Raw genomic sequence first — 15,097 nt, 5'->3', positions numbered from 1 at the left:
CGTGTTGGGCTCGGATGATTGCATTTTGTTGTCGTCTTGGAAGAAGTCTTTTGTCGTCACGAGATAGGCGACTCCTCCCTTGGACGATAGTGCGCATGGGCATCGACTCCATCCTTAAATTGTTTTTTTTCGCCACTGGGTTCGGATGAACTTTTTCGGCTCCGGCTACAGATCTACTTTTCAAGTACTTCGAAGTGCAAAAACTTATCAAAACTTTACCTAACTACCTTCGATATCGAATAACATCGTTTCGGCTTCATCAGTTCGATTCCGGTCGTCGACGCAGGCCGTTGGGCCTATACACGCCGTGAGGCCTACACCTTATGGAAAGGACGCCATTCAAAAAATGCCCTGGGTGTGGAGCGAAGTTTCCACGCAGTGACCAACACAGGGTCTGTAATCTGTGCTTATCGCCAGAACACGAAGAATCCAGCTGTATAGCCTGTGCGTCCTTTCGATCCAAGTAAACCATCCTGGATCGGAGAGCCCGTCGACACAAAATGCAGAGATCAGCCCCGGAACTGGTGGATATCTTCGCTCGTTCCAGAAGAAGATTCCGATCTCGAAATCGTCTTTTTAGAGGCAGACGACTCCGACGACTCCATACCATCGGGTAAGCGCGTGAGTACTACTGCACCTGCACCACATACAGCACCCAAGGCAAAGGTCAACGCTCCGCCTCCTGGGCCCAGTCGCGACCAAAAAGACAATTCTAAAGCCCCGCCATTGAACCCGGCTCCGAAGAAAATACATAATCCTTCCGGCAGCTCCTTACCGAGCAAGCCGCACGTGCCGATCCCACCAGCTCCATCGGCACCGAAACCGAGAGAAGTCTCGGCCCGAAACCGTCGACTTCTAAAGACAGAGGTACGAAGCCAGCGTCCGACGCCTCGAAGCTGACCAGACCAGCTTCCACTCCACAGCCATCATCTTCGGTACCGAAACCTACAAGGCCTGATTCAGATGCGCCCAAGCCCTCGAAACAGCCTATAACACCGAAAACAACACCGTCTGAGCCGAAAACTACGCCAAAGGTCACTAACACCTCCTAAGGCGAAAGACAATCAGCAACCTTGTTCGGACCCGAAAACATCGGCGCCAACAAAGGTTCCACAAGCAGGAGAACTTTTCCATCCTGATCCTCTGCAAAAGAAGATCTACATTGACCCAACAGGTGCTGTATCCACTACACCACACAAGAAGAGGAAGGCAGATACAACACCTACTCCTGTAGTACCTGCCAAGTTGAAGGACTCTGCCACATCTCCTATTTACCCTTCTTCTCCTATATTTCCTCCTCCATCTCCTGTTCCTCTTAACAATTCACCACAGATTTCTCCTCCGATTTCTCCTTTTCTGTCTCCACACTCACCTCAAAAAGACGATGAGTATAGTTTAAGTAGAGGGATAGACCCAGATGAGCCTTTCCCATACCCTACAGATGATAGACTGGGACCCACAGGATGCACCAGATATTCCTGACCCACAGTTATACCCATCAAAACCTTCTCACCCAGAAGATAACATTAGTTTTGGGCATCTGTTGAACAGAGCTTCAATGTACCATGGGGTCACTATGCATTCTGATGAGGCAGAGGAAGATTTTCTGTTAGACACATTTGAGCAATCAAAAAGATCGGTTCAAATTCTTCCTATGATTAAAGGGGTCTTCAAACACGCACCAGAGATATTTAAAGACGCTGTGCGTACTAGGATTTTAAACCCTAGAATTGAGAAAAAATATAGGCCTGCACCAGCAGATCCAGTCTACATTAAAGGACAATACCATTAGATTCACTAGTCGTATCAAATGCTAGAAAAAGGGCAAATTCACAAACATCAGGTGAGGGGCCCCCACCGGACAAAGAATCTAAAGTAATTGATGCCTCAGGCAAAAGAAAAGCTGCGCAAGCTACCAATATATGGCGTATACCAACACACAAGCCCTCCTCTCAAAATATGATAGGGCTCACTATGATCAGTTAGAGAAATTACAAGAACATCTACCTGACCAATATAGGGCGCAGGCAAACAATCTTATACAAGAAGGCAAGCTAATTTCAAATGCATCAATCAAGTGTGCACTTGATGTGGCAGACACTGCGTCAAGAGCTGTAAATACTAGTGTCCTACTTAGAAGACATTTGTGGCTACGCATTTCAGGATTTAAACAAAAAGAGCAAACTACCATTTTAAATCAACCATTTAATCAAAATCAATTGTTTGGTCCAGATGTAGACACAACACTTGAAAAAATGAAGAAGGATACAGACACTGCCAAATCTATGGGAGCTTTACAGTCTACACAAACTAAAAGTTCCTTTTAGATATAGGGGAAACAACAACAAGGGAAGAGGTCGTGGTAACAACAATAATAGAACCTCTTCCACCACAAAACTGACTTTCCTCTGCTCGCCCAACAGCATTCCACCCCTGTGGGGGGCAGATTAACACAGTTTCTACCTGTCTGGAATTCAATCACAACAAACAAGTTGGTAAGACAAATTATCCAGCATGGCTGCTGCCTGGAACTTACAGCAACCCCTCCACACATACCACCCAGACAGCATCCAATGTCTGCAGAACACCTTACTCTGCTCAAACAAGAAGACCTGTCACTTCTTCAAAAGGACGCAATAGAAATAGTTCCTTTACAACACCAAGGAAGAGGGGTTTACTCGCTGTATTTTCTAATACCCAAGAAGGACGGGACCCTAAGGCCAATTCTAGACCTCAGGCCCCTCAATTACTACATAGTCAGATCATTTCCATATGATCACTTTGCAACAAGTGCTCCCACTGCTGCAACAAGGTGATTTCCTTACAACACTAGATCTAAAGGACGCCTACTTTCACATTCCTATGCATCCTGCCCACAGGAAGTATCTAAGGATTGTACTGGAAGGACAACGTTATCAGTTCAAAGTCCTTTCATTCTGGGTTACCACAGCGCCATGAACATTCACAAAGTGCCTAGCAGTTGTAGCAGCACATCTCAGGAGACAACAAATACATGTCTTTCCTTACCTAGACGATTGGCTCATAAAAGCCAATTCATTCAATCAGGGTGTTCACCACACACACCAGACAATTCAAACATTGCACAACTTGGGGTTCACAATCAACTACACCAAGTCGCACCTGCAGCCCTCTCATATACATCAGTATCTAGGGGCTACAATAAACACGTCTACAGTGCTAGCTTATACCAGTCCAGCAAGGATACAGAGCATTCAAGCCTTAGTCAGTCTTCCAACAACAACAATCTCTGCAAGCCAAAGTGATCATGAGACTAATAGGCATGATGGCATCTTGCATCTTCATAGTACCATATGCAAGATTGCAAATGCGTTCATTACAGGAATGTCTAGCACAATAGTGGAATCAGGCTCAAGGGCAACTAACAGACCTGGTGTTGGTAGACAGCCGCACACATCGCTCTCTGCAGTGGTGGAACACCAACTGCAGTGGTGGAACACCAAAAACCTAACAAAAGGGCAGCCGTTTCCCGAACCTGTTCCACAAATCGGACTCGCAGCAGAATCATCTCTCACAGGATGGGGAGCAAATCTCTTACATCATACAACTCAAGGACAATGGACCACTCAACAAAGACGGCTCCATATCAACCACCTAGAGCTGCTAGCAATATTCTTAGCACTCAAAACTTTGCAAGTTCAAGTACAAGCCAAAGCTGTCTTAATCCGGACGGACAACATGACAGCTATGTATTATATACAAACACAGGGGGGGGACACACTCTCTTCAACTGTCCCAGCTCGCACAGAACATTTGGAGATTGGCAATTCCACAAAACATATATCTGTTAGCAGAGCACCTTCCAGGGGTTCACAATCAGATAGCAGATCTGTTGAGTCGACAGACACAGCAAATTCACGAATGGGAACTACATCAGCAAGTTCTTCAACCATTCTTTCACAAGTGGGGTCATCCAGACATAGATCTGTTCGCCACACACGAAAACGCAAAATGCCCAACCTTCGCCGCCAGGTTCCCACACCCGCTGTCCAAGGGCATTGCGATATGGATGAATTGGTCAGGCAGATTTGCGTACGCTTTTCCACCACTGCCACTAATACGATTAGTAGTACGCAAGCTCAGGCAACAGTCTCTCAAATTAATCCTGGTGGCTCCCACATGGGCACGCCAACCGTGGTTCACCACACTGCTAGAACTCTCTCTAGTTCCACATCAAAAATGACGCCTGACACCATCCCTGCTAAAGCAGAACCATGGAGAAATCAGACATCCAGACCTAAATCAACTGAATCTGGCTCCTGAAATCTTAGAGTTTGGTTATCTTAACCTACCTCCAGACTGTATGAGCATCATTAAAGAAGCCAGGAGCCCTACTACCAGAGCTTGTTATGCTGCTAAATGGAAGAGATTTGCCATTTATTGCAACAATAATCAAATTGATCCCCTGAATGCTTCCATCCAGAATATCATTTGCTACCTTTTACATTTACAAAGATGTAATTTGGCATATTCATCCATACGCCTGCACCTTGCAGCAATTGCAGCATATTTACAGAACAGACAACATCTTTCTCTTTTTAGAGTACCTGCTATTAGGGCATTTATGGAAGGATTAAAAAGAATAATTCCTCCTAGGTTACCACATTCTCCAGTGTGGAACCTAAACCTTGTTCTTACAAGACTCATGGGACCACCTTTTGAGCCTTTACACAAATGTGAATTGCAATTTCTCACATGGAAAACAGCTTTTCTTATTGCCATTACCTCTCTTAGAAGAGTAAGTGTGATACAAGCTTTTACAATACAAGAACCATTTTTACAACTACATCGTAACAAAGTGGTTCTAAGAACTAATCCTAAATTCCTACCAAAAGTCATTACTCCTTTCCATTTAAACCAATCTGTACAGTTACCTGTGTTTTTTCAAAACCCTGACTCTGTAGCAGAAAGAGCTTTACACACTCTTGATGTTAAAAGAGCTCTTCTCTACTATATAGATAGAACTAAATCTTTTCGCAAGACAAGTGTTTGTATCTTTCTCTCCACCTCATAAGGGCAACCCCATCTCTAAAGGTGCAATTGCAAGGTGGATTGTAAAATGTATACAAATATGCTACCAAAAAGCAAAACGTACATTAACAGTTCCTCCTAGAGCGCATTCCACACGCAAACTAGGAGTCTCTATGGATTTCTTAGGGAACATTCCCCTAGAAGACATATGCAAGGCAGCAACATGGACTACAACACACACCTTCACCAAACACTACTGTGTTGATGTGCAAGCCAAGCAGCAAGCTGTCCTTAAAACTCTCTTTCAAACTACTGCAACAGATACATTTGACCACCGCTAGGGGAGACACTGCTGCACAATCGATGCTAAGTGTACAATCTGCAGCTCATATGCCTCGAACGGAAAATGCTACTTACCAGTATGCATCTCTTCTTGGCATGAAGAGCTTCAGATTCGTACACGCCCTACCGCCTCCCCGGGAACTAGATCTGTTCCAGTATTATCTTACTTAGATGCATACGCATGGACATCTCTTTTCTTTACTTCTACTAACCCCATTTCCCATCGTGGCGAAAAACAATCTAAGGATGGAGTCGATGCCCATGCGCACTATCGTCCAAGGGAGGAGTCACCTATCTCGTGACTACAAAAGACTTCTTCCAAGACGACAACAACATGCAATCATCCGAGCCCAACACCAGGTGGCGATCTAATGCTAAGTGTACGAATCTGCAGCTCTACATGCCAAGAACAGATGCATACTGGTAAGTAGCATTTTCCTTTCCTTCTGTGTGGTAAATGTTTTGGAAGGAGACCCTCTTCTGTAATGCTATTAATCAGTTAACATTAGTTAACTTATTGTTTCTACGTATATAAGATGTGTTCCACCGCGCAAAGCATCACCTAGCAATTGAAGACACATTGTTTGTCTTCTCCGCCACACTTCTTTGGTTTTATAACACGGTGTAGTGACATGGCCCCCTTCAGTTCACAACGCTATCACCTTGTCCACTAATGCCTAGCAACCCTGTGACGCACGCTCAGTGGAGTTTGTCTCTGACCTCATTTTGTCTCAGTACGTACCGCAGTGACGTTGCCTTTTGCACTCATGCTGCAATGTTACATATATCTTTTTGAGAGCAAGTCTTGCATTATCCTGTACCTCCCTGCGAGGCTGACTTCAGTGGCCCATGGCTTGATTCTAGACACGGATCAACGTGTTCCCAACCAGCACTCAGCGCTTTATTATGGAGCAATTTAACCTTCTGTTAGACAGCAGCCTACTTATCCAGGGTAAGTCCGATGTCGTTCTCCCAGAATCTTGGATAGTCCTTCCTTGTCCAGAGTTCTAATATGTGTGTTTTTTTCACAGCCGCTCACGTTTCCCCTCTGGACACAAATTAGTGTCCACTTAACATATGGATTATCCTTTCCCACCTGGACCCATATTTATCTGATACCACGCTCTGGTCTAGTGCCAGTTGTGAGGCCTTTCCCTCACTAGGCTAAGTTCTAGAGATAATCCTTTATGGTTGTTTCTTTCTCTGTTTATCTTCCACTTATTCCATGACTTCTCCTTTCCCAAAGTACCCGGCTGGGTTCTACATGAGTAAAACCCTTCCTTCTCACTAATTTGGTGTGCAAGCTACCCAGTCTGACTATTTGCTCATTGTGTCATCCGGTAAGCTTATTACTGGTTTTAATTTGACCAATACTAAAGCTATTCATTACCACCTGCTGAGTTAGTTTCTCATTATTTCTTTTCAGGTGCACCACATTGTTATGGTCCTTATGAGAGACCATGTTTTTTAAGGGGTCCTAACATTGTCGACTAAAATCCTAACAAACTATTTCTATCCTCCCCAAATTGAAAGGAGGCAGTTGCAGTACATTGTTTAATAACAAATGGTTGTGTTTTTTGTTTCAAGAAACCTTATTTTATGTACAAATGTCTCATTCCTGTAATGTTGGTTCTGTTTTTTCACATGGGACACTGAGCACAGTCTGCATGTTTCCAATACAGGCATTTTATCTTTAAAAAACAGTTCCCGATAGAGGCTTTTAACTGCAAGTTTCTTACCTTTGAACTTCCAGATGTCAGGCTGGATCTGGAAGATTTTTCTTAGCAGTATACCTGCACGCCGGTAGATGTCGTCTGTCTCCTCCACATGATGTCCGCGTCGTCAATGTAACCGCCACACTGGCACACTGACGTTAGTTCTTTTCTTTCTGCGCAAGCCAGCGCCGATCCTGTCACTTTTTGACAGGCTTTTTTAAACTTTTGTCGTCTTCTTTTGGTGTGTAGGATGTCAAGTAAGAAGACCTCTGGGCTCAAGCTTTGCCAAGTCGGTCACGGACCTTCACTTAGTGTGTCTCTGCTGCCAGGAGCACCATCACAACTCGAAGTCGTGGTCCGATTGCCGGGCCATGATGCTGAAGGCTGTAAGTGAGCAGTGCCTGGCCAGCACCGTGGAGGTCGATCTTGATCCCAGTCCAGGTCTCGGTCGAGAGGAAGGTCCTAGCTCCACTCCAGTGAATCGAAGTCGTCGAAGTCAGATAAGAGGCAATACAAAAACACAAAAGTCGAAGCGTGCTTCGAGATTTCACCCCGCCCGTCTTTCGACACGGTTAAGGAACCTTGGCGTTCGAGGCCCCACTTCACGGGGGGGTGTGCCTGTGTCACCTCTGCCTTTCCCTGCCCCTCCGGGAGTGACCCCCGTCCAGCTTATGGAGTTCTAGGATACCATGTGCGCCTTTTTTGGGCGGTCTGACCCTGCGGGCATGCCTTCGGCCACGCAGGCTCAGATGATGAGCAGTTCACGCAGCCTCTGATTGGGCCTGTTCCTGTGTCTGGACCGTCACCGGTCACACCTCTGCTGCGACCTTCCCCGGCATCGCATGCAGCGCCGATGTCCTCTGCGTCGCCAGCGAAGCCTCCCTGATCCTCATTCCTGACCACTTGCAGTCGGTAGGGCGTCCTCCAATGCAGAGACCGACGCTGGCAGAGCTGTACTGCTCCATGCCGTTGAACCTGCCCTATTCTGAAGGGTTAGGGATGGATGAAGAGGATTGAGAGGGGGAGCAGGATCCCTTAGAAATCCAGCACCCACAAGATATGGACTTGTATGAGGAACTGGGTGATTCCGGTGGTTTGGACACCTCCCCAGACTCTGGCATGCTGTCTCCACCTAACCTGGCTAAGGGAGGAGAGAGCATCATTTGCCATGGTGATGCTTAGGGCTGTGGAGGTCCTGGACCTCCAGCTTCCTACTGTGGCAGTCAAGACTAATGTCCTAACAGAGGCCCTGCAGCCTAGGGTCTCCAGCTCGAAACCCTTACTGCCTCTTAATGAGGCCTTAACGGACGTCCTTCTGGGCCCTGGTCCAAGCCCAGTGTAGGAGAGTAGGGTCTGCAATCCTATGATCACCCAGATTTTTACTTTTTGCTTCACTGGTTTACGACTTTCCCTGGCTGTGGGCCTGCTAATCAGACCCACAGCCTAGCTGTTCTCTCTAATCCAAATTGTACCCAGGTACTGAATTGGCACTGGGCCCTCTCAAGTCCCTGTACCCAGGGCTGAGGTGCACCCAGAAGTCTCCCAGGGGCTGCAGCATGTATTATGCCACCCCTGGACTGACTAACTAAATCTGACACAACTAGCTGCACGACAGCCGGGGCAAGGTGGTGTAATCACCCTTTGCTATAGATATAGTATTCCTATATCTAAACCTAAATGGGCACACAGATCTCCTATCAGTCACTCCTATAGCAGGCCTTAACAATCCTGAAGGCAGAGTGCTTGGAATCGTGTGAGATGGTGCTCTGGCATGAGCTGAGCCTGTCTGCGGCTTTCGGGATCCATCCCTTAGCTGTTTCCATGATATCGCATACCATATACTCTTAAGTGCATTATAATCCTCGCGGTTATATGCCAACTCTGGTATCGCTTTATCAAAACATGTCGAGTAAGGTGTCATACGAATTGGAATACTAACCCCTCGCCAATTCTGGCGACGGGGTTAGCATTCCACCCTTCTAGAGGGACACGACATGTATGTAACCTATAACCCCGGTTAAAGTCAGACAGAGCCTTAGCATCCACAAAATGGATGCTGCCACCGAGACACAAGTCTGCCCTCCTGCTGCTGGGAGTCCTCCCAGAGCAGGAGGCAAGGACAAAGGGTTTCCTGCCAGGGGCGGTGCCAGCACCGTCCCAGACAGGGTTTTGTGTATTCTAGGTAGGCAGGGCTTTAGAGGAACTGCAAGTGGCACCCCGGTGCTCACTGTGCATAGGCCGGCTTGAACCAGTTCCAGGGGCACACCAGACCCTGAGCTGGGGAAAGCCCGCCAAAGGAGAGGGGTGTAACCACCCCCCTCCTGGTCCCACCCATAGGGCAGGACTTAGTCGCGTGCCAGCCCCCTTTTTCAGGATAAAGGTAGGAGCAGGCCCCCTTCCAAAGCAGATCATCTTTGAATCCTGAAACTACTTTCCACGAAAGGAACTCAAGACTCCTTCCCAAGTTTCTCCCTTGTGACTAAGGAGTAGTCACCCTGCAGCAGCAGGCACCAACCAAGCATCGCGGTTTGTTGCCAGTCTCTCCTTCGGATCAAGACTGCTCCAGCACGACGAGAACCGGCTTCCCTGGCACCTCTGACCTCAACCTACATCATCAGCCCAGCTGTGATCCGTGGTGCGACGAGACCTCGAGGGACCGGCCATCTTCAGAACTGCAAGACGTTTGCCCAGCACGACCACCGAGTGACCCTCGACCGAGTGCTTTGGGGTGAGAGAAGACCCGACCCTGAGCAGCTCCAGCACCGAAGTTCAGCCCCCCTGCATCCACGAGATCTGCGTGGGGCCCTTCTGCTTTTTGCTGCTCACCGCGTTGTCCCGGTCACTTGCCCGTTGGCTAGTGGCCCTTTCACGACGCTCCACGACGACAAAGACTGCTGGTCTGGTTGCTCCAGACTGGCCCTTGCTTCCCTTCTTCAGGGAAGCACCCTGGACCCTCCTGGTCCACTCAAGACGCCATTTTAGGTCCACCGCGTGGGCCTTGCATTTGCCAAGACTTGTTGCCCCAATTCTGGGTCCAGCGACGTCGACAGCAAGTACCTTCGTGGGACAGCTCGCACCTCCATCCTGGTCGCCGACAACGCCTCCTGGTCCGAGAGACTGCAGAGCCCAGCAGCGCCCACTCACCTGGCCGAGGTGACTTCGTCCGGTGCCATCCTGGTGCCCACCTAAATCACTGGCTAGTGATTCAGAACTTGGTCCCCTCTGCTTACAGGTTTCTTCTTCCCTGATCCAGGCTTGGATCTCCACGAACTTTCTTCACTGGCCGCCTGCCAGCAACTTCTTTCTTCAGGCTCCTGGTTCTTCAACGTGGGTTTCCGACGCAACTTCGACCCTATGCAGCCGCTGGGTTAGGTAAACTGAGTACTCCGGTGCTCTAGCATAGTCCAACACCCTAAGTGTTCGGATCCACTCCCGTTTTCGACCCACCTAGTCGGGTTCGCCCGAGAACAGTAACTTTGCCATTACTAGCATCCATAGACTTTTTCCCGCCTTACGCGGGAGAGTTCCCACTCTGCACACGACGTCCACAGGCCTCCTGCTCCTAACCTAAGTGTTTAGCCTTGTAGGCCTAGCGATTCTGAAGTCTAGAAAAGTATTACTTACCTGCTAGTAATTTCGCATTCCATTTTCATAGTATATGGTTTTTCGTGCCCCTCGGGCATTTGTGTAAATTGTGCGACTTTCAGTAATTCTTCAAGAGTTTTGTTGTGTGCTTAGCTCCCTGTCTCATAAAGAGCCAGGGTAGTCTTGTTATAAATAAATATACTTTATTTTTGATAACAACTTGTGTGGTGTCCTTTCACTTGGTGTTCAAGGGGTAATGTGATGGTAAAACAGCTGGCTTAACACGCCCTCTAGAGTCTTAGCCTTAGACTGCTCGTATCCATGCTACTAGGATAGCTGGTCTATAAGGCTGACTTACAACCAATCATCAATAAGGGTTGTTTGGACTGATACATAGTGATCACTAGAATAGTGAGCACTGCATATCAGGCCAACTTCTCACACCCAGCACTGGGGCTCCTGTGACTAGGCCACTACCCTTTCTTGCACCGGGCGACCCAGTTTTACTCACCGCCCACCCCTCCCCACATAGCTTAGTGGTCCAGCCTTCCACTTCTTGTGACTCGTTCCTTTCTGCACCTCCGGACAGGGAATCCAAGAGACTGAAGAGTTTTGGAAAGAACAAATGTTCTTCCGCTGCTCTGACATTGCGGTTGGTGAACATGGCATGCCTTTTGGGCGATTATTCCCATTCGTTATGAGACACGGTTGAGCAGGTAGTGCCCAGAGTCTTGGAGGAGGACCGGGCTCTACTCTCCCAAGCGATTTCAGACTGGAGAGATGCAGCAAAGTTCGCCATCATATGTGGCTTGGTCACGACACTCGCTGGGCAGAGTGATTTCCATGACGGTGGCCGTACATCGCCACGCCTGGCTGAGAACAATTGATTTTTCTGGGGATGTCCAAGCTAACCTCATGGACATGCCCTTCAATGGCTCCCGTCTATTCGGAGACAAAGCAGATGCTGCCCTTAAGCTTTTTCAGGACCTGCGAGCCACATCCAAGTCCTTGGACCTCACCACAAGTTCCCGGCCCGCATCTGCTTTTCGCTCTTTTTGGAGCTATGGAAGGGGCTACCAACCGCGCCAACCCTATTCCGGCCAGCGGACCCCGCAAGTTCAGCAACCTCTGCTGGGCGTGGACGTGGTGCACCCTAACACCGCGGGTCGGGGGACCAGAATTCAGGCCAAGCCACGATCCCGTCTTGCACCACAAAACCTTTCTAGTACGATACCCCAGGATTATTCACAGCCAGTCGGCAGAGTATGCCATCATTTCAGCCACTGGTGAAACATCACAGACAGGTGGGGGTTGCCAATCGTTCGAAGGGGCTACTCCCTCCACTTCGAGACGATCCCTCCATCTATGCCTTCAGTGTACAATCGACTTACGGAGGATCACCTTGCCCTGCTCAGCAAGGAAGTCCAGATTCTCTTGGCCAAGGGAGCTATAGAGAGGGTTCCCAGGCCAGAAATAGGCTGTGGTTGCTATTCCCGCTATTTTCTGGTCCCAAAGGAGGACAGAGGCCTTTGTCCTATCCCTGACCTCGAAGCCCTCAACTACTTGCTCAAAAGGAGAAGTTAAAGATGCTCACCCTAGCTCAAGTCCTGTCTGCCCTGGACCAGGAAGACTGGATGGTAACTTTGGACTTGCAGGAGGCCTATTTTCATCCCCGTCCTGCCTGCCCATCGTAGCTACCTGCTGTTTACGGTGGGCCACGAGCACTTTCAATTTGCAGTGCTCCCCTTCGGCCTCACCAGCGCCCCGCGGCTGTTAACAAAAGTGATGGCAGTGTTGACAGCCCATCTGCGGAGATCAGGGATTCCAGTCTTCCCCTAACTCAACAACTGATTGTGGAATGTGGGCTTGTCCCAAACAGTTGTCTCCCACCCCCAGACTGCGGCGAACTTCCTGCATTCACTGAGGTTCACTATCAACGTGCCGAAGTCACACCTGACCCCCTCTCAGACACTCCCTTTCATTGGAGCGCTTCTAGACACTGGGCAGTTTCCGGCTTACCCTCCCGAAAGGTGAGTCCAAGATATTCAGGCTAGGATGCTGATATTTCAGTCTCTATCCTGGATTTAGGTGAAAATGACTCTGAAGCTGTTGGGCCTCATGGTCTCCTGACTTGGTAAGAGTATTCTGCATCATTCAGAAACTCTGTCCATCACCACCCCCCTTTTCCAAAATCGGCTTTATCCACACTATGTGTGGGAGGGTATACTCAGACGTGAGTCCCTTGCTCATTGCACCATCAGGATTCAAGCAAGCCAGGCCGAAGAAGGCTGTGATGCCAGAAACCGGTCCCCGGAAGCTTGTTTCCTTCCCAGTATAAGAATTGGCTTGGTAGTTTGGTTTGTCCTGTTCCCATCATGCACTGGGACAGGAACAGACTAATTTGCATAAAGCCAGGTTCTGAGCTGGGATGGTGCAGTGAGCTAAAAAAACGGTGATGGATTAAAACCATGATCTCTTGACTTGGTAAGAGTATTCTGCATCATTCAGAAACTCTGTCCATCACCACCCCCCTTTTCCAAAATCGGCTTTATCCACACTATGTGTGGGAGGGTATACTCAGACGTGAGTCCCTTGCTCATTGCACCATCAGGATTCAAGCAAGCCAGGCCGAAGAAGGCTGTGATGCCAGAAACCGGTCCCCGGAAGCTTGTTTCCTTCCCAGTATAAGAATTGGCTTGGTAGTTTGGTTTGTCCTGTTCCCATCATGCACTGGGACAGGAACAGACTAATTTGCATATAGCCAGGTTCTGAGCTGGGATGGTGCAGTGAGCTAAAAAACGGTGATGGATTAAAACCATGATCTCTTGACTTGGTAAGAGTATTCTGCATCATTCAGAAACTCTGTCCATCACCACCCCCCTTTTCCAAAATCGGCTTTATCCACACTATGTGTGGGAGGGTATACTCAGACGTGAGTCCCTTGCTCATTGCACCATCAGGATTCAAGCAAGCCAGGCGGAAGAAGGCTGTGATGCCAGAAACCGGTCCCCGGAAGCTTGTTTCCTTCCCAGTATAAGAATTGGCTTGGTAGTTTGGTTTGTCCTGTTCCCATCATGCACTGGGACAGGAACAGACTAATTTGCATATAGCCAGGTTCTGAGCTGGGATGGTGCAGTGAGCTAAAAAACGGTGATGGATTAAAACCATGATCTCTTGACTTGGTAAGAGTATTCTGCATCATTCAGAAACTCTGTCCATCACCACCCCCCTTTTCCAAAATCGGCTTTATCCACACTATGTGTGGGAGGGTATACTCAGACGTGAGTCCCTTGCTCATTGCACCATCAGGATTCAAGCAAGCCAGGCCGAAGAAGGCTGTGATGCCAGAAACCGGTCCCCGGAAGCTTGTTTCCTTCCCAGTATAAGAATTGGCTTGGTAGTTTGGTTTGTCCTGTTCCCATCATGCACTGGGACAGGAACAGACTAATTTGCATATAGCCAGGTTCTGAGCTGGGATGGTGCAGTGAGCTAAAAAACGGTGATGGATTAAAACCATGATCTCTTGACTTGGTAAGAGTATTCTGCATCATTCAGAAACTCTGTCCATCACCACCCCCCTTTTCCAAAATCGGCTTTATCCACACTATGTGTGGGAGGGTATACTCAGACGTGAGTCCCTTGCTCATTGCACCATCAGGATTCAAGCAAGCCAGGCCGAAGAAGGCTGTGATGCCAGAAACCGGTCCCCGGAAGCTTGTTTCCTTCCCAGTATAAGAATTGGCTTGGTAGTTTGGTTTGTCCTGTTCCCATCATGCACTGGGACAGGAACAGACTAATTTGCATATAGCCAGGTTCTGAGCTGGGATGGTGCAGTGAGCTAAAAAACGGTGATGGATTAAAACCATGATCTCTTGACTTGGTAAGAGTATTCTGCATCATTCAGAAACTCTGTCCATCACCACCCCCCTTTTCCAAAATCGGCTTTATCCACACTATGTGTGGGAGGGTATACTCAGACGTGAGTCCCTTGCTCATTGCACCATCAGGATTCAAGCAAGCCAGGCCGAAGAAGGCTGTGATGCCAGAAACCGGTCCCCGGAAGCTTGTTTCCTTCCCAGTATAAGAATTGGCTTGGTAGTTTGGTTTGTCCTGTTCCCATCATGCACTGGGACAGGAACAGACTAATTTGCATATAGCCAGGTTCTGAGCTGGGATGGTGCAGTGAGCTAAAAAACGGTGATGGATTAAAACCATGATCTCTTGACTTGGTAAGAGTATTCTGCATCATTCAGAAACTCTGTCCATCACCACCCCCCTTTTCCAAAATCAGCCCATCTGCGGAGATCAGGGATTCCAGTCTTCCCCTAACTCAACAACTGATTGTGGAATGTGGGCTTGTCCCAAACAGTTGTCTCCCACCCCCAGACTGCGGCGAACTTCCTGCATTCACTGAGGTTCACTATCAACGTGCCGAAGTCACACCT

At 48.3% G+C, this 15,097-nt stretch overlaps 1 protein-coding gene across 14 annotated transcripts in view; it reads left to right on the top strand.

Annotated features, from left to right (window-relative positions):
* ANKRD17 (ankyrin repeat domain 17) overlaps positions 1-15,097 on the top strand; it is a 1,381,421-nt gene that overhangs the window by 982,421 nt on the left and 383,903 nt on the right. The gene's annotated exons all lie outside the window — the stretch shown is intronic.

The sequence above is a fragment of the Lissotriton helveticus genome, chromosome 2_1 (genome assembly GCF_964261635.1).
Source record: "Lissotriton helveticus chromosome 2_1, aLisHel1.1, whole genome shotgun sequence".
NCBI classification, from domain to species: Eukaryota; Metazoa; Chordata; class Amphibia; order Caudata; family Salamandridae; genus Lissotriton; species Lissotriton helveticus.
This window is presented reverse-complemented; position numbering and strand designations above follow the sequence as displayed.